The sequence below is a fragment of the Thamnophis sirtalis genome, unplaced genomic scaffold, assembly GCF_051295495.1.
Source record: "Thamnophis sirtalis isolate CommonGarterSnake01/CBP01778 unplaced genomic scaffold, rThaSir2_p1.2 scaffold_2, whole genome shotgun sequence".
Lineage (NCBI taxonomy): Eukaryota > Metazoa > Chordata > Lepidosauria > Squamata > Natricidae > Thamnophis > Thamnophis sirtalis.
The window spans coordinates 78,322,543-78,341,724 of NW_028261382.1; the positions used below are offsets into that span (position 1 = coordinate 78,322,543).

At 44.4% G+C, this 19,182-nt stretch overlaps 1 non-coding gene across 1 annotated transcript; it reads right to left on the reverse strand.

Moving 5' to 3' along the window:
- Positions 1 to 3,251: 3,251 nt before the first annotated feature.
- Positions 3,252 to 3,323, reverse strand: TRNAC-GCA (transfer RNA cysteine (anticodon GCA)). The gene has a single exon. It is a non-coding gene; the product is annotated as a tRNA-Cys (tRNA).
- Between the last annotated feature and the right edge of the window lie 15,859 nt (positions 3,324 to 19,182).

The window sequence follows — 19,182 nt, forward strand, 5'->3', positions numbered from 1 at the left end:
AAGTCCACAAGTCTTAAAGTTGCCAAGTTTGAAGACCTCTGGCCTAGGGGGTGGGGAGATGGATGCTGATGAAGCTTTTGGCCAAGAGAAGGTTTATGTCAGGGATCTGTGAAGTGCCAAATAACAAAGAGCAGGTTGGGTCAAAAGCCCTTGGGAGCTCTGTCTTCATTTCCTGTGTGTTGCACACAGGTTTATAACGGGTATGTCCTGAGTATCCCAAACCACAAGATGGCAGTAAAGAGACAGAAATCACTCTGTGATTTCCCCCTCCCCCCTCTGTCGGCCATTTGGGATTGTTGCAGCCCAGGTGTAGCAGTCCTAAAACAAAGGGTTTTTTTCAATCTGTATGATAAATCAGTATTCTAAAGAAATAAAATAAACAAACAAATAATAAACAAATAAATAATACATCTGTAATAACTACATGCATGCATGCATACATACATACATACATGCGTACATAAAATACAAGTAACTTGTATTTTACAAGTTACCAGGACTGTTCTGACCCCCTCCTCCGTCCAGTAACGAAAGCCGAGACAAGCGTAAAATGGAATGTCCTTTAATAACAAGACCAGACTGTCGGTGGCTGAAAGCCAAATAAACAAACAGATAAGGACCTTGGCAGCAAGTCCAACAAACCTTGGTAGCAATTCAGACTAACTCTGGCAGCAATCCAACCTGCCAAGTTCGTTTCTTTTTAGTCCAAGCGTTGACTTCTGCAAGAAGGGCGTGGCACAAGCAGTCTCTTTTATAGTCTGGAGAGGAGCTTAATGACCATCAGCTGAGCGTAATCACCTTCTGTAATTACGTAGTTGTTCTTGACGCCGAGTAGCTCTTCGACGGCGTTCATCCCGGAACAATTCACTGTTGATTTCTGGATCGCTCTCTCTTGTCTCTTCCCCACTGATCCAAGGCTCAGGCTGGTGGCCAACCAGTCTCTCTGCGCCGTGCTCGGAGTCAGAACCCTGTCCAGGGTCCTCCACATCCTCCAGGGCCGACTCATAGAGCCCCTCGCTGTCGGAGTCTGGTAGCAGCTCCAATGGCTTCTGCCAGGCCACAACACAGAACCATATCAGGAACATACTTTCCTGATATGAGTTGTTCTTCTTTACTTCCTCTTTTACCGCTTCAGGTGTGGAAGGGCTTGATATGGGTGGGAAGTGTAGGAAGTTAGCATTCCAACCCTCTCCTAGAAAAATGAAATATCGTAGGAAATATTGAAAAGGCCTGAAAACAGTTCGCTTAGTGACTGCTCAAAGTTACAGCGGCACTGAAAAAAGTGACTTACGACCATTTTTCCACAGTTAGGCCCTTTACAGCATCTCCATGACCATGGGATCAAAATTCAGCCGCTTGGCAACTGGTACATATTTATGACGGTTGCAACGTCCCAAAGTGATGTGATCCCCTCTTGCGACCTTTTGACAATCCATATTCACTTAATAACTGGGTTGCTAACTTATCAACGGCATTGATTCACTTAACAACCCAGGCAAGAAAGGTCTTAAAATGGGGCAAAACTCACTTAACAAACGTCTCACTTAACAACAGCAATTTTGGGTTCAATTGTCATATGTTGAGGACTACCTATATAATCTTATAAGTGGTGCGGGTGGAGTGATACTATGTTTGTCTGTAAAGAAGGTCAGAAACCACTTCCTAAACTTCTTCCTTTCTTAATCTCCTTCCTTTGATTTGTTTTTTCATGTTTATCTTTTATGTGTCTCTGTGTGTGTATTTGTGAGTGTGTTTGCTTCAATTATATCTGATTTTCAGGGACTGCCTGGACAAGTCTCTGCAGTTTTCTTGACAAGTTTTTTTTTTCCAGAAGTGGTTTCCCAATGCCTCCTTCTGAGGGCTGAGAGAAAGTGACCGGCCCAAGATCACCCAGCTGGCTTCATGCCCAAGGCAGCACTAGAACTCATGATCTCCTGTTATTGGAAGAAATATCCATTAGGTTCAGTTCCAAGCCAGGAGAGAGGCACTGGAGACAATATGGAGGCTGGAGGCTGATTGGAAAGATGGTTGGTTGATGAAGCAGACCACATGAGTGATTCTGGGCAGCTCAACCCGCCACATGAGGTTGGGAGTGGGTGGTTTTTATACCTTCTCTTGGCCTTTGCAGTTGAGCTTCCTGTTCCTGTGCAAGAACATTTATTCTATTGGCTGTTGTCAGACTCTCATGGGGCCATGTAGGAGTTATGTAGGGGCCATGGCTGGCTCTATAGGCAAAGTATAAATCCTAGGTGTTTCTCTGAGCTAAGTTTGGTTGAAGTTTCTGAGGGTGATGCAATGAAGGGTGATGGGCAATCCCTATTGTAGCTGAGGGCTAATCCTACCTTTGTTCAGACTTGCTCCAGGGAATTTTTGCCTATGAATAGAGCTACCTAGATACTTGGTTTCTTTCAATAAGCTCTTTATCTTTTAGGTGCTGAGGGCTATTAAGAAAGGTGGGGGCTGCTCCAAGATCATGTTTCTCATCTCTCCCTTTAAGGAAATATAATATTCTGCCTTTTTAAAATATTCCTCAAAATATTTCATTCTTCTAGGAGAGGGAATGTGGGGTGGCTTCTCACACTGGTTTCCAGCCTGTTTCTTTAACAATGACATCAAACTTGACATAACTTTTACTCATGTAAAATACCCCTAATAAAATAACATGGATTACACTTTAATTTTTAAATGATTGACCATTCAATTTAAATGTTAATAAATAATACTATTACATTAAAATATTAATTTCACTATATTTAATATGATTAAAAATTATATTAATCAAAGGAAGCAGCAGCAGCTGGACTGGAAGTAAAATAAGTCCACTAATCTTACTATCCCAGGGAAAGTTTGATTTGCTAGGGGAATTTGGGGTAAAATGGCAAAGGAGAACCACTATTAAGCAGAAGGGAGTAACTCAGTAGGAAAACCATATAGATAAAGTAACTCAATAGGAAAATATGCTCACGTAGATTTTGGGGCTGTGGTCCCCCGGCTGAGCTCAAACCGAAGATATAAGTAGCAATAAATTGTGCAGAAAAAATTAAGCTATTTCTCTGTAAAATTCCAGTTCCTTAAACATAAAACTTATTCAACGGAAAGAACATGGGGAAAAAAAAGTTGCTTTGTATTTTACTGGCATGAACTGGAGCTTTGCCTTTAGGAGGAAAAAAAATTCATGTGCACATTAAATAAGAGCTTATTTTACATAATTGTATTTTTGAGGAGGGTAGAGGGAGAAGGGAAAAAAAAAGAGGGGGCACCCAGATTTGAACTGGGGACCTCTTGATCTGCAGTCAAATGCTCTACCACTGAGCTATACCCCCAGCTGCCTATTAGCTCTTTCCTAATAGGCTTGGTTTATAGCTGTTTATTCGTTCCTCACTTCCCTTCTGGCCCTTTCTAGTAATGAGCTTATTGCAAAGAAATGCAACTGCTTTGCTTCCTGCTACGGGAATAGAGCTGAGTGGTAAAACATTTGGCTGCAGAACGTTTTTCTAAATGTTTGGTTAGGAAGGGCCGGAGCGAAGAGGGAAAGTTGTGATGCAATGGAGTTGCTGGAGGCAGGCAGGCAGCTCAGGAAACACATCTGCTCAATGCAGTAGCCTTTCGCCTTAACGTAAGAGCAATAGTTAAAGAGCATATGGGCAGCCTTACAAATTGAATAAAAAAATAAATACACACGTACGTATTGGCTCTAGAGTATGCCAGCCTCTCTTGTCCGATCAGCATCTAAGCCACTGTAGCTACTGAACACTTAATTATTTTTTTTAAATCAATTTTCTATTGCAGGAAGTTAGCACCCTCCTCTCCCTTAGGAAAATGAAATATTCTGGGAAATATTGAAAAGGCAGAATATTATATTTACCCGGATGAGAAATGGAGAAACATGTTTTTAGGCAGGAAACAGACTCACTCTTAATAGCCCCAATCTTTGTCAATGGGCCATTAGGGGCACTGAACTAGTTTACGGTACATAACAAAGATAGGATTAGCCTTCTACAGAAACTCACCACATGGCATCTGGGAAGGCAACCAATCTTGGACTCAAAACACAGCCTAGAGAGTTGCCCCTGCGTGGCCCTATGGGAGTCTGACAACCAACCAGAATACATTTCTTACACAGGAACAGGAAACAGAGTATAAAACCAGGAACTTTCAGCATCTTCCTCTCTTTTCTTCTTCACCCAACATCTGGAAGCATGTGATCCCCCTTTTCTGTTCAGGAATTCAAGCCATGTGGTCCTGTCCACCATTAAACCATCTTTCCAAGCAGCCTCCAAGTTTCCAGTGTCTTTTTCCCCAACTTGGAACTGAACCCAGAAGGACATTTCTTCCAACACTATTTAATACATTTCTTAGGTCTTAATAAACATCATGTTGCCTGGGTATTTAAATTGCTTAACAATGCAAATTCCCTTCTTATTCTCCACCCCTTTCCCCCAACCCCTGGTAAAATAAGTTCCATGTTTGATAATATTCTGTGTCTTCTTTCCATTTGATTCTCACATTTCTGCACAATCTAATATCTTCTTAATTTTCATCTTGGGCGCATGTGCGAAGGAATATGGCTGCCGAGCTCTTCGCTCTGGCGTCCATACGGGAAAACAGCCAAAGAAGGAGAAATTGCCCCCAGAAATCGAGCTAGAGAGAGACCAGGGCACGAGCGATTTCTCGGAGGGTCTGGTGCTGGCAGCGGACTGGAGAGATATTGCTCTCCAAGGCTGCCTTTTACGAAAAACGCCGACGCCGTTCGGGGGTGCCCGGAAGACGCCGCGGCCCAGCTGATTTAGAGAAGCGTTTAAAGACGCCGCCCGGGTGCCGTTTGGAAGCTAGAGAGAGATCAGGGCACGAGCGATTCTCGGAGGGTCTGGTGCTGGCAACGGACTGGAGAGATTTTGCTCTCCAAGGCTGCCTTTCACGAAAAACGCCGACGCCGTTCGGGGGTGCCCGGAAGACGCCGCGGCCCAGCTGATTTAGAGAAGCGTTTAAAGACGCCGCCCGGGTGCCGTTTGGAAGGCGTCGCGGCCCAACTCGGCTGGAGACGTTGGGTAATACTGTTTGGAGGTTCGTTTGTGACCCGGCTGGCCTGAGAGAGCCTTGACTCTCCTCCACCTGCTGGCTGAGAGAATCTCCCCCCCCCCCTTCTGTTACTTTCTCTGTCTCGTCTGCGTTTTTGGTTGCTGTGGCCGGGAAGCAAACAGCTGAAGAAGCAAACAGCTGGGTCGCCGCTTTCAGGCGGCCCTCGTATGATGCCTTTGGGCGACGTTTTTCAACTTTTTCGGCACTGTCAGCTGTGCCTTCCCGACCGTGAGGACTGTGAGGAATCTTTAGACTTGCACCGGACTATCCATCGCCCCAGGGAGAAGGCGGTCAGCCTGGGACAGTACTGGGAGAGAATGGGAGGTTGTTTTCATCTGCTGCTATTGCACCCCCCTTCCTCTCCCCTTGGCTTGGCCTCCCCTGTCGGTGCATTCTCCCCTCCACTGGGCTGTCGCCACTGCAGGACCTTTTGCTGTTCGAGATTTGACTCCTCTCGGAGTGCGGCCTTTGGACTTTTCGGATTGTATTGTCAGCTGCTCTTTTATCTGCACTTTCATCTGCCACGGCCATTGTTGCCTGATGCCGCCTTGGACCTGCTACCACAGATAGCGCCACTACTGGACGAGTGGGGGTATTTACAGTACATAGAAGGCCCTCTCCTTTCCTCAACCATCTTGGACTTTTTTGGACCTTCCCAGAACTATTCGCACTTTAAACTAATCAATTTTTTGCGCAATTTATAATTTCTTTCTTTTCTTTCATCTTTCTCTTCTTCCTTTGTATGGGCTATGCATGAGGTACGCTTGAGATGAATGAATGTCCCACTTTTATGATCATATTGTTGTAAATTTTGTGTTTTTAACTTTTACGTGGGGACTGTTTGGGGGAGTGTATGAGTATGCGTGATTCGGAGGACCTGCCGGGAGTTGCGGGGGCCACGGGGGTGGTTGAGGGGACCAGAGACACGGGAGAGGGTCGGGGTATTGCGGTCGTAACAGGGAGGGGCAGATACGGCGGGGACTTTAGGGCAGGCCATTACCGGGGAAGGAGGGTTCGCTACATTACAGAGATCCCTCCTTCCGGCCCTAGGAGTCCCACTCCAAGACCAGATGGCGCAAGTAGTCAGGACCCTGGTCTCAGGCTGTTGTCGCTAAATGCCAGGTCTGTTGTACATAAAGCTCCTCTCGTCCGCGACTTAATTTTAGACGAGAGGGCAGACCTGGCATGTATTACTGAAACCTGGCTGGGCCCAGAGGGAGGAGTCCCCCTTGTAGAGCTGTGCCCAGAAGGATTTCAGGTGCTGCATCAGCCGAGAGCCCAGGGAAGGGGTGGGGGTGTGGCCGCTGTTATCCGGGAGTCGTTAGTTCCTCGTAGGGTCCCTGCTCCGGAGATTGTCGGGTGTGAGTCTTTGCTGTTAAAGTTGGACCTCAAGGGTCAAGTGGGTCTGCTGCTAACGTACCTGCCTCCAAACAGCGTTGCAGCAGCCCTCCCCTCGCTCCTCGAGTCGGTAGCCGAGCTGGCAATTGAGTTCCCTAGGTTGATGGTCCTGGGGGACTTTAATTTGCCGTCGCTCGGTGAAAACTCTGATGGGGCGCAGGAGTTCATGGCCTCCATGACAGCCATGGGCTTGACCCAAGTAATTCGAGGCCCAACCCATTCAGCGGGACACATGCTTGACCTTGTATTTCTCTCGGAGCAGTGGATTTGTGATCTTGGTCTGAGGGGGAGTGACATCATACCCCTGTCGTGGTCAGACCATTACCTACTGAGGCTCGACTTCCGGAGGCCAAACCCCCACTGTAGGGAGGAGGAACCGACCAGGTGGTTCCGCCCCAGGCGTCTTATGGAACCGTCAAGGTTCCAGACAGAGCTTGGGGTTATTCCTGACACTTTCGCCCACAGTCCGGTGGAGACTCTGGCTGCTGCGTGGCACTCGGCAGCGTCGGAGGCCCTCGACCGGATTGCGCCACTGCGGCCCCTCCGAGGCGGCGGATCCCGGAGACCCCCTTGGTTTACCGAGGAACTCCGGGAGATGAAGCGCCGGAGGAGATGCCTAGAGCACCGTTGGAGGTCCGATAAGTCCGAATCGAACCAAGCAATGGTAACCACCTGCACCAGGGAATACACCAGGGCACTTAGGGCAGCAAAAAGATCGCATATAGCCACCCTGGTAGCATCCGCTGAGTCCCGTCCAGCCGCCCTGTTTAGGATAACCCGCTCCCTATTGAACAAAAGGGAGGCGGGGGAACCCTTGCAGGGCAGAGCTGAAGAATATGCCCAATTCTTAGCGGACAAAATTGCTCGGTTTCGGTCGGACTTGGACTCCACCCCCGCAGTTCCAGCCGAGGCGCAGGGGGACCAAGTAGAACAGCTCTGGGTTGAGTTTCAGGACGTTACCCCCGGGGATGTGGACAAGGCCATGAGAGCTGTAAGTACCTCCACCTGTGTCCTGGATCCGTGTCCCTCATGGCTGGTTACTAACTGCAGTGAGGTGACACGAGGCTGGATCCAGGCGGTTGTAACCGCCTCCCTTCGGGAGGGGAACTTCCCCGCCACACTGAAAGCGGCGGTGGTGAGACCCCTCCTGAAGAAACCATCCTTGGATCCAGCTGTTCTTAATAGCTATCGTCCAGTCTCCAACCTTCCCTTCTTGGGGAAGGTTGTTGAGAAGGTGGTGGCCTTCCAGCTCCAACGGTCCTTGGAGGAAGCAAACTATCTAGACCCCTTCCAGTCAGGCTTCAGGCCCGGTTACAGCACAGAAACCGCTTTGGTCGCATTGATGGATGATCTCTGGAGAGCCAGAGATGAAGGACATTCCTCCATCCTGGTCCTCCTTGACCTCTCAGCGGCTTTCGATACCATCGACCATGGTATCCTTCTGCGACGACTGCGGGAGGTGGGAGTGGGAGGCACCGTGCTACGGTGGTTCTCCTCCTACCTCTCGGACAGGTCGCAGTCGGTGTTAGTGGGGGGGCAGAGATCGTCCCCTAGGCCCCTAAATTATGGGGTGCCTCAGGGCTCGGTCTTATCCCCCCTACTATTCAACATCTACATGAAACCGCTGGGAGAGATCATCCGCAGGCACGGGATTAGATACCATCAATATGCGGACGATACTCAATTGTATCTGTCCGCCCCGTGCCAACTCAATGAAGCGGTAGACGTGATGAGCCGGGGCCTTGAGGCCGTTATGGACTGGATGAGGGTTAACAAGCTTGTGCTCAACCCAGAAAAGACCGAGTGGCTGTTGTGTTTTCCTCCCAAAGATTTGGCTAATATTCCACCACTCAGGCTGGGGGGTCAAATTTTATACCCCTCAGAGAGGGTACGCAACTTGGGAGTCCTCCTGGATCCCCAGCTGTCATTTGACCACCACTTAACGGCTGTGACCAGGGGGGCATTCGCCCAGGTTCGCCTGGTGCGCCAGTTGCGACCCTACCTGAATCGGGAGGCGCTCACAACAGTCACTCGGGCCCTTGTGACCTCTAGGCTGGAATACTGCAATGTGCTCTACATGGGGCTGCCCTTGAGGAGCATCCGGCGACTTCAGCTAGTGCAGAACGCAGCCGCGCGAGTGATTGCGGGTGCACCCCGATTCACCCGCATAACACCTATCCTCCGCGAGCTGCGCTGGCTACCTGTCGATCTCCGGATGCGCTTCAAGGTGCTATTAATCACCCATAAAGCCCTACATGGCGGTGGATCTGGATACTTGAGAGACCGCCTTCTGCCAATTACATCCCTGCGACCGATAAGATCCCATAGATTAGGCCTCCTCCGTATCCCATCGGCCAGCCAGTGTCGGCTGGCAACTACAAGGAGGAGGGCCTTCTCAGCAGTAGCCCCGACCCTTTGGAACGAGCTCCCCGTGGAGATTCGTACCCTCTCCACCGTCCAAGCCTTCCGCATAGCCTTGAAGAACTGGCTCGCCCGTCAGGCCTGGGGATAAGGATAGTTACCCCTCCCGAATGATGAATGTATGTTGCTTACTATTTTATTATATGTTTCTGTCTTAATTGTCTGTATTCCCCCTTCCCGGTTTTGTGTGAGCCGCCCTGAGTCCCCTCAGGGAAAAGGGCGGCCTACAAATACTAATAAAATTCTAAAAATTCTAAAATTCTAAAAAATTCTTCCTTTTTCCAATATTGTGCGAAAATAATGCTCGCTGCTGTTAGGTATTGGAAGAAATGTCCATCTGGGTTCAGTTCCAAGTGGGGGAAAAGACACTGGATTCATGGAAGTTGCTTGGAAAGAACGTTTATTGATGGACAGGATCACATGGTTTGAGATCCTGGGCAAAAAAGGGAAGAGATGCTGAGAGTGCCTGGGTTTTATGCCCTGTGTTGGGCTTTGAATTTGAGCATGTATTCTGATTGGTTATTAGACTCCCATGGGGCCATGCAGGGGTAACATTGTAAATTGTGTTTTTTAGTCCCAAGTTTGGTTGACTCTTGCTGGGTGATGATATAATGAAAGGGCTTTAGCAGGTGGGTTCTTACCGGTTTGGCCCGGTTCAGCCAAGTAGGCAGTAACTCGACCAGACAGTTGCCCGAACCGGTTCTATCTTCAGCGGCGCCATCTTGATTTTCTGTTCTGCACATGCACAGAACAATCTATAAAGCCCTTCATGGTAGTGGATCTGGGTACTTGAGAGACCGCCTACTGCCGATCACCTCCACACGACCCATTAGATCTCATCGTTTAGGCCTTCTCCGAGTTCCATCCGCTGGCCAATGCCGACTGGCCACCACGCGGAGGAGAGCCTTCTCGGTGGTAGCTCCGACCCAATGGAACGATCTCCCCGTGGAGCTTCGTACCCTCACCACCCTCCAGACCTTCCGCACAGCCCTTAGAATCTGGCTATCCCGTCAGGCCTGGGGCTAAAGATTGTAACCCGCCCGAATGGTATGAATGTTGCGTTTTAATCATGTACGTACTGTCTATATGTAAAAGTCTGTTTCCCCCCTTCCTTTTGATTGTGAGCCGCCCTGAGTCCCCCCAGGGAAAAGGGCGGCATACAAATAAACACAAATTCAAATTCAAATTCAATCTTCATTGAAAATTTGTTTTCCCCTTTTCTAATGTGTGCATGCACAGACGTTTTTAGGTGCAAATGCCATGTACGCTGAACTGGTAGTAATGCTGGTAGGAACCCACCAGTGGGCTTTAGGATTCCTATTATGGCTCTTCCTGAAGGAGGTAGATCTTTGTTATGTAGAATAGACTGGCCCAGGCCTTGACAAAGGTGAGAGGGGGTGGGGGCTGAGTTTCTGCCTCCCTTTTAGGGGAAATATTCTGCCCTTTTAATTTTTCCTAAAATATCTCATTTTCCTAGGAGAGGGGTGAGTGCTAACTTCCTACATAGATTAGTGAACACTTTCTATGAGTGTTTTTTCCCCATTCCCTGCACCAAGATGCCCACCAAGGTGGCAGTGCCAGAATCATCTTGAAAAGCTAATTAGGGTTGGATCTAGATAATGATAAGGATGGGGTTCTGCTAGGACAGTCTTGGGTGGTTGAATACAAAGATATCAAACATAGAACACCATCAGAGTTAGAAGGGACCTTGGAGGTCTTCTAGTCCAACCCCCTGCTCAAGCAGAAGATCTATACCATTTCAGGCAAATGTCTGTCCAATTTCTTCTTAAAAACCTCCAGGGATGGAGCACCCATAACTTCTGAAGGCAACTTCTGTTCCACTCGTTAACAGTTCTCACTGTTAGGAAATTTCTCCTTAGTTCTAGATTGGTTCTCTTCTTGTTTAGTTTTGTTGGAAGAAATGTCCATCTGGGTTCAGCTCCAAGTGGGGAAAAAGACACTGGAAAAATGGAGACTGCTTGGAAAAATGGTTTAATGGTGAACAAACATGGTTTGAGGTCCTGGGCAAAAAAGGAAAGAGTTTTGATCATGTGACCATGGGGATGTTACAACGGTCCTCAGTCACTTTTTTCAGTGCTGTTGCAACTTCAAACGGTTACTAAATAAACTTTTGTAAGTCGAGGACTACCTGTATTATATTTAGGAACCCTTCAGGCTTTCAAGAAGAGACTGGACTGCCATTTGTCAGAAATGGTGTAGAGTTTCCTGCTTGGGCAGGGGGTTGGACTAGATGACCTACAAGGCCCCTTCCAACTCTGTTAATCTGTGATCGGTTATCCACTCACCAAGAGACTCTGGGTGGTGAATAAAAGAAAACACATCACATTTTTTTTTTTAGTTATAATGTACTCTAAAGATGGCATTTAATTTCCTTGCAGGAAGTGCAATGACAATAAAGTAAAGTAAAGTAAACTAAGAACCGTCAATAAGCTTGGAATACTGGCTTTCAAAAAGAAGATAAAACACACAAAAAAAACCCACATATTCGGCAGGAAGAAATTTCTTGTCTGAGCTTTTAACCACTTGGGGTATATTACATTACGAGGTGAACAAATCCATCAAAGGGGCTTCTTGGAGGTCTTTCTCTTAATCCAGAAATGAGGCTGTACGGCTGTCCTCGTTGGCAGTGCTTCAAAAATAATGTGCCCACGCAATGAGCTACAGGAAACAGGTCCTGTTGACAGGAATTGACCTACATCGGAGAGATTTGCCTCCAATGTGGCCAGAGGAGGGGAAGAGAAACCAAGGTGTCATGTTAAGGGCAGGAAAAACAGAGGGAGGTCATGGTGTCAACCTCTTGTCCCAAGGAAGGTGGAGGTCCAGCTGTACACACATCCCAAGCTGCCATTCCGGAGCAGAAAAGGGAATCCATTTGAATGGCAGGTTTGTTTCTGAGAGGGGAGCCTCCACCTTGGCTCTGGGATGGGAACTGTCTGCTGGGGAAGGGGGGGGGAGAGTCTGCACACATGTTGCAAAACATCTTTAGAAAGATCTGCCTGCATTCTTGAGAGGCTTCCCACACCTGGCCACGGATCTAATAACAGTTACGCCAGTCTAAACACTCCGACGGGGTACCTCTTAACCTCCAGCGTAGAATGCTGTTTGAAGGAGGTCTTTGAGCAATTGAATGTACATTTAAAAAAATACACAGATTAACAAAGTTGGAAGGGACCTTATAGGCCTTGCGATTGTCATGGCATCCCTGTGGTCAGGCGATTGCTGTTTGGGTGCCTGGCAATGTATTTAGGACGCTTGCAAAACCTCTGGGTCATGTAATTGCCATTTGCAACTTGCCATTTGCAACTTGCCATTTGCAACTTTCCCAGCTGGTTCCCAACAAGCAAAATCGATGGGGGAGGAAAGCTAGATGTACTTAGCAACCGTGTGATTTGCTTAACAACCACAGTGGGAAAACATTGTGAAATTGGGCAACGTCTCAACAATGGAAGTTCCATCCCAGTCATGATCATAAATCAAGGGTTACCTATATGTTGGAGCAGGTTGAGCATGGAAATAGTAGATTAGATTAGATTAACAAAGTTAGAAGGGACCTTGTAGGTCATCTAGTCCAACCCCCCCCCCCGACCAAGCAAGGGACATGACCTACACAATTTCTGACAAATGGCAATCCAGTCTCTTCTTGAAGCTCCCACAACTTCTGAAGGCAACTTCTGTTCCGTTGGTGGATTGTTCTCACTGTGTGAAAATTTCTGCTTATTTCCAGGTTGAACTTCTCCTTGTTCAGTTTCCATCCATTATTCCTTGTCTGGCCTTCAGGTCCTTTGGAAAATAGCTTGACCCCTTCCTCTTTGTGGCAGCCCCTCAAATATTGGAAGACTGCTATCATGTCTCCCCTGCTCCTTCTCTTCACTAGACTAGCCAGGTCCAGGTAGTCCTCAAAGTACATGAATACCTCAAAAATGAACAAGTAGTCCTCAAATTTTATAACTTTATTGAAAATTGGAAAAATATAAAATAGAAGAGAAAGGGATAAAGAGAAAAGAAGCAAATAAGAGGGGGAGGGCAGACAGCAGAAAATATGAAGTGTTGAAAAAAGTAACTTCTGGCTTTCTTTGCTGCAGATACAATGTAGATACTTTTTTGATAGGACTCCTTGTTGCCTTCTTTTTCCTTTAACAAATATGTTTGTACACAAACACAAAACATTGTATCCCTGCTAAAGTGAGATGAAGCAAGGTTCTTAAAAAATGCTGCTGGAAACAGGGGACACAGGGTTTGTGAGAAAAGCCCAGTTAGCAAGATGATTGCCATTCCTTGTGTAGGATAGGATAGGATAGGATAGGATAGGATAGGATAGGATAGGAAAGGATAGGATAGGATAGGATAGGATAGGATAGGATAGGATAGGAAAGGAAAGGAAAGGAAAGGTTAGGAATAGAATTGGAATTGGAATTGGAATTGAATTGGAATGGAGTGGAATAAGAATAGAATTATAATAATTCTAATCTAGAATTAGAATTAGAATTAAATTATTCTAATATTCTAATTCTAATTATAACATATAATTAAATTATAATTGTAATAAGAATAGAATTATAATTATAATAGAATAGGAACAGGAATAGGAATAAAATAGAATAAGAATGAGAATGAGAATAAGAACACAACAGAACAGAATAAGAATAAAAATAAAATTATAATTATAATTATAATTATAATAGAATAGGAATAGGAATAGGAATAGGAATAGGAATAGGAATAGGAATAGGAATAGGAATAGGAATAGGAATAGGAATAGGAATAGGAATAGGAATAGGAATAGGAATAAGAATAAGAATAAGTGCAGGTGATTGCCAGAGTGCTGAAAACCCAATGACCAGCTGGCTGAGCTGGGGTAACGGCGCACCTGAGCTCAGATCCAGTCACTTCAAGGTCCCTGTTCTTCCTTCTTAGAGTTTGTTGATATTTTAAGACTCGGACTTGACAATCCATCAAGAGGAGGAGAAAATCTAATGCAGGACTGACAGCCCTTCACATGGAGAATTCGTCTCAACAAAGCACATGATCCTGATGTTGAAAGATTGACCATATACAATACAGTAAATGTAAGCAAACTATTCTATTTAATTATTGATACTATTTTTTCTCTTTTTGCTACAGTAGAGGTCCCCTCTCCAACATTTTGCTGGTTGTCCAGAATGCCATGGGAGGTCCTACTCTTGGTAATCCCACAGGGAGTTGTCTGTCTGCCAGAAACTTATATTTCATTCTGGGCCCCAGTGCTCTAATGAATTAACCTGCTAGAGAAACAAGCATAGGACCCTCCTGGCCATCTCTCTCTCTCTTTCTCTCTCCCACCATCCCTCCCTCCCCCAACCTGAAAAAGCAAAAGACAAAATGCACCAACATATTACGTTTCCCTAAATTAATTAAAATGTCTTGTACATTCATGTAAACTTTATGTCATACTAGTAGGTGGATACCGTGCTTCGTGACAAAACTATGTGATTGGGCTATGCAGGAGGAATTCGGTTCAGAATCCGTTCGCTCAGTGGTGGTGAAACACAGAAGAGAATATCGCTCCCACTGCCTTGAGTCCGGAAGCCATTCCATAGATGGAAGGCGTAGACATTTTGGTGAGGTACCAATGTTTAGTACTGTAAGGAGCCCCAGGCCACTCCTGAGTGAAGGAGTGGAATGTCTGTCAGTTTGAACTGAAGTAATGGAATGTGGGTCAACTAGCCGTTGGAACAGAGTTCTTTTCAGGTGAGGAGGGGAAGTAGAACTCCTTAGCATCGGAGCGTGTTAATTATTGTATAAGTATTACTAATGATCTGATAGTTATTTCAAAAAATCCTTTCTTACCAAGTACCTGGAAGCCGAGAGGAATATACGTGCCAAATTTCAAGTTTATAGGCTTTACAGTTCTGGAGATTTCAGATGAGTGAGTGGTATTTACCTTTTATTATGTCATATTATATACAATTAACAATAGAAAAACATAGGATACAAGGCATATACATTGCTATAGAATCCAGTTGGGATTCTCAACTGTAGAACACTTGTTTAAATAATGTTCAGCTCATTATCTAACTGACAGACAGAAGATAGTAGATAGGTATCTTTCCAAACTTCTAAATATCATTCTGTTTGTAATGACAGAAATATGCTAGATTTGTTTCTGTTGTCCTCTTTCCAAGCCTTTGCCATATTCAAAAGAATTTATCATCCTCAAACATTACCTAGTCTTCAGAATACTTAAGAATCACAGTTAAGATCACCAGATTTCTTTCTTTCTTTCTTTCTTTCTTTCTTTCTTTCTTTCTTTCTTTCTTTCTTTCTTTCTTTCTTTCTTTCTTTCTTTCTTTCTTTCTTTCTCCCTCTTCGTCCTTCCTCCTTTTTCCCTCCTTTCCTGCCTCCCTCTCCTTTTCTTTCTTTGTTTCTTCCTTCCTTCTTTTTCCTTTTTTCCTTTTTTCTTCTTTCCTTCATTCTTTCTTCCTCACTCTTCTTTCTTTCTTCTTTCTTTCTTTCTTTCTTTCTTTCCTTTCTTTCTTTATTTCTTTCTTTCTCCCTCCCTCCTTTCTTTCTTTGTTTCTTTCTTCCTTCTCTTTCTTTGTTTCTTTCCCCTTCCTCCCCTCCCTCCTCTTCCTCCCTCCCTCCTCCCTCCTCCCCTCCCTTCCCTCCCTCCCTCCCTCTTTCTTTCTTTCTTTCTTTCTTTCTTTCTTTCTTTCTTTCTTTCTTTCTTTCTTTCTTTCTCCTTCTTTGCCTTGTTGTGAACATTTGTATTAAATGCATGGGGTGAACTCAGAGCTCACAAATGCATTGACTTTTCCAAAGTCATGCCCAAAAGCAGGATGGCTTTGTTTTCAAAGCAAGGAAGTGAAGAATTTCTTTGGGGGCTGAGGAGTAGATCTTTTAAGATAGAAACTATCAATTAACCAGGAGATAACATCAGAGTAACCCAGGCTGCTAGTTTTAATATTGAAATCAATCAATGAAAATATCTGAATTCAAATGCCCCACACAGGCCAAGGTACATAAGCATTTATATGGATCTAATTCAAATTGGTTTTTGGTTGTTAGATAAATAACAGACTTATGGAGATGTGAGAAGTATTATGATGGAGAGCTCTCTCTCTCTCTCTCTCTCCTCTCTCTCTCTCTCTCTCTCTCTCTCTCTCTCTCTGTGTGTCTCTTTGTGTCTCTGTCTCTCTCTCACAGTCTCTCTGTCTGTCTGTCTGTCTCTGTCTCTCTCCCCATCTCTGTCTCTGTCTCTCTCTCTCTGTCTGTTTCTCTATGTGTCTCTCTCTCCATGTGTGTGTCTCTCTCTCTTTGTCTCTCTTTCTGTGTGTGTGTATGTGTATGTGTGTGTGTCCATCTGTCTCTCTCTGTGTCTGTCTCTCTGTCTCTCTCCATGTGTCTCTGTCTGTCTCTCTGTCTCTCTATCTGTCTCTCTGTCTCTCTTTCTGTCTCTCTCTGACTCTCTTTCTCTCTCTCTTTCTCTCTCTCTCAACAGTGATTGAGTGAGTTACAACTGGTACTTACTTACCTTCCCTACCAGTTTGCAAATGTGAGCATGCACCCATCTCTGTGCATGGGCTAAGCCTTCTACGTATGCACTTTTTTCTAAAAAAAGGGCCTGAATGGGATGCTATAGAGCTGGGGTGGGTGGACGGGGCCACCCGCAATTTCTGCTACTGGTTCAGGTGAACTGGTAGAATACCATCTCTGGCCTTAATCCTACATACTGTAGAATAATGAAGAGGATGAAAATGAATTAGTATGTCTCTTTAAATTATTCAAAGTGCTTCATGTTTAGATAGCCCATGTTGTTATGGCAATACTGTACAACATGTCAATATTACTGCCTCCCTTGCGGATTAGGGCACTAAAATGGGTGCATGTGTCTCATTAAATGACGGTTTATTTAATAAAACTTAATAAAGTGCCTGGATTCACACAATGGATTATGCCCAACTCAAAGATGCACCCTTGCGGCTTAAGTGAGCTGTGTGAAATCAGTTTAAGCAAGCAAAAAAAAAAAGTCAAACGGTCTCATCCTGTTGAAGGAGGCACGTTTGACACAATTCCTCCTGTGCTTTCACTAACATTCTCCTGTCTTTTGTGCTTGCTCCCACAGAAAGTGTGCAGAGGAGTGTGTTGTTATGCCCAATTTCAGATGAATAGTGGGAAGAATCTTCTTTCAACCACTGTGAGGCACTGCAAGTCTTAAGTAAAATACAATAAAGGGAATACATACTTAATTTTACATGTGTTAACAGCAGTTAGAATTGTGTTTGCACAACAATGGAAAAGTGAAGAGATCCCTACAGATTAAAATATAATAAGAAAGATATTAGAATGTGCAGAAATGGATAGATTAACACTTACAATTAAGGAGAAGGAAGAAACTGAATACTTTTTAACAGGGGACCAATTTTATCGATGGCTAACTAGCAGAAACAGAAGTTAGAAACATGGAAACATAAGAGAAGGATTAATTACATAAGGAAGGTTTATTAAAATCAATAAGCAATATTATTATTGTTGTCATTATTATTATTATTATTATTATTATTATTATATACTTTATTCATTAAACATGGAACTCAGCCAACTGAACATTCAAAAATGCATTACGAATACCTTTAACTGGTGCTAATGGTTGATACGGTTTGCTGCCAGCGTCCTAGGTATCAACCAAGTACCTTCTTAAAAATATAAAATATAAGATCTTCCGAGTAGTACAGTTTTTTGCAGTTCCACTGATGTTATTGCAGGAAGCTACAATTTGTGGATGTATCTTGTAAAATTATTGGACATGATGCCAAGTGCCCAATGACAATGGGTATCACTGTTACATACTTCAGCCATAGCCGTGTAGTTTTGATGGGCAGGTCATGATATTTCATTATTTTTTCTAGTTCTTTTTCTTCATCTCTGGCATCTCCAGGAACAGCGATAACAATAAACTGTACAATTCGGCCCTTTACCACCATGATATCTGGCGTGTTGTGCTCCAAATGATGATCCGTTTGTATTCAAAAGTCCCACAAGATCTTCACCTTCTCATTTTCAATAACTTTTTCCATTTTATGTTCCCATGACTTTCTGGATATAGGTAAATCATATTTTTTACATAATGACCAATGGATTAATTTAGAAACTCTGTCATGTCTACCTTTGTATTCAGTTTGTGCAATTTTGCTGCATTCACATATTAAGTGTGAAACAGTTTCATCTTTGTTATTGCAAAGTCGGCAGTTTGGGTTGTCAGTAGATTTTTTTATCTTCGGTTTCATAGTATTAGTTTGTAGTGCTTGTTCTTGAGCAGCCAGTATTAAACCTTCCATTTCTTTCTTGATAGTTCCCATCTTAAGCCATGCCCAGGTCAAGTTGTCATCACATTTTCCTTCAATGTTTTTCAAGTGCTGTCCATGCAAAGCTTTGGTTTTCCATCTATTTAATCTGTCATGCAGCTGCTTTTCCTTATATTCTGCCTTTGTTTCTGTTGCTTTTATGCTCTTCTCCATTTTCACAGCCTGCTGCAATTTTTCTGTACTTTGGTTCACAGAATCATTTAAATTTCATTTTTCTCCTTCTAAATTCTTCTTCTACATTATTATTATGTGGTTAATCTTTAGTGAGATTCACAGCCTTTGGGGTTGGTTGATAGCTCAAGAGCTCAAGTCCTTACCAAGGACCTAGGAACTGTTAAGGTAATGTTGGAGGATATAAGCTGTTCCAAATAGGGTGGTTTTTTGTAGAATCAGAATGTTCAAGTCTGATAAATTTAAAATTTCCAAATAGCGAGGTAGCCCTTTAGGTATTGCTCCAAGGGCTCCAATTACATTTGGGACAACAAATGATTTCTTTTTCCACAGTTGCTCAACTTCAATTTGCAAATCCCGGTACTTTGTGATTTTTTTTCTTGCTGTTTATCTTCAATTCGTTAATCTCCCGGTATTGCAATGTCAATGAACCATACTTTTTTCTTTTCAACTATTGTTATGTCAGGTGTGTTGTGGACCAAGTGCCTGTCAGTCTGAATTCTGAAGTCCCACAAGATCTTGACTTTCTCATTCTCTAAAACCTTGTGAACCTGATGGTCTCAGTGGTTTTTGCTGTACTCAAATCCAAACTTTTGGCACAATTTCCAGTGAATGATCTTAGCAACGCGGTCATGGTGTTGTAGGTAGTCAGTTTGTGAAATTTTGCTGCACACACTGATCAAGTGGTCGACTATCTTTCTCATTACAGAGGCGACATTTGCTGTTGGTGGTAACATGTTGAATTTTTGCC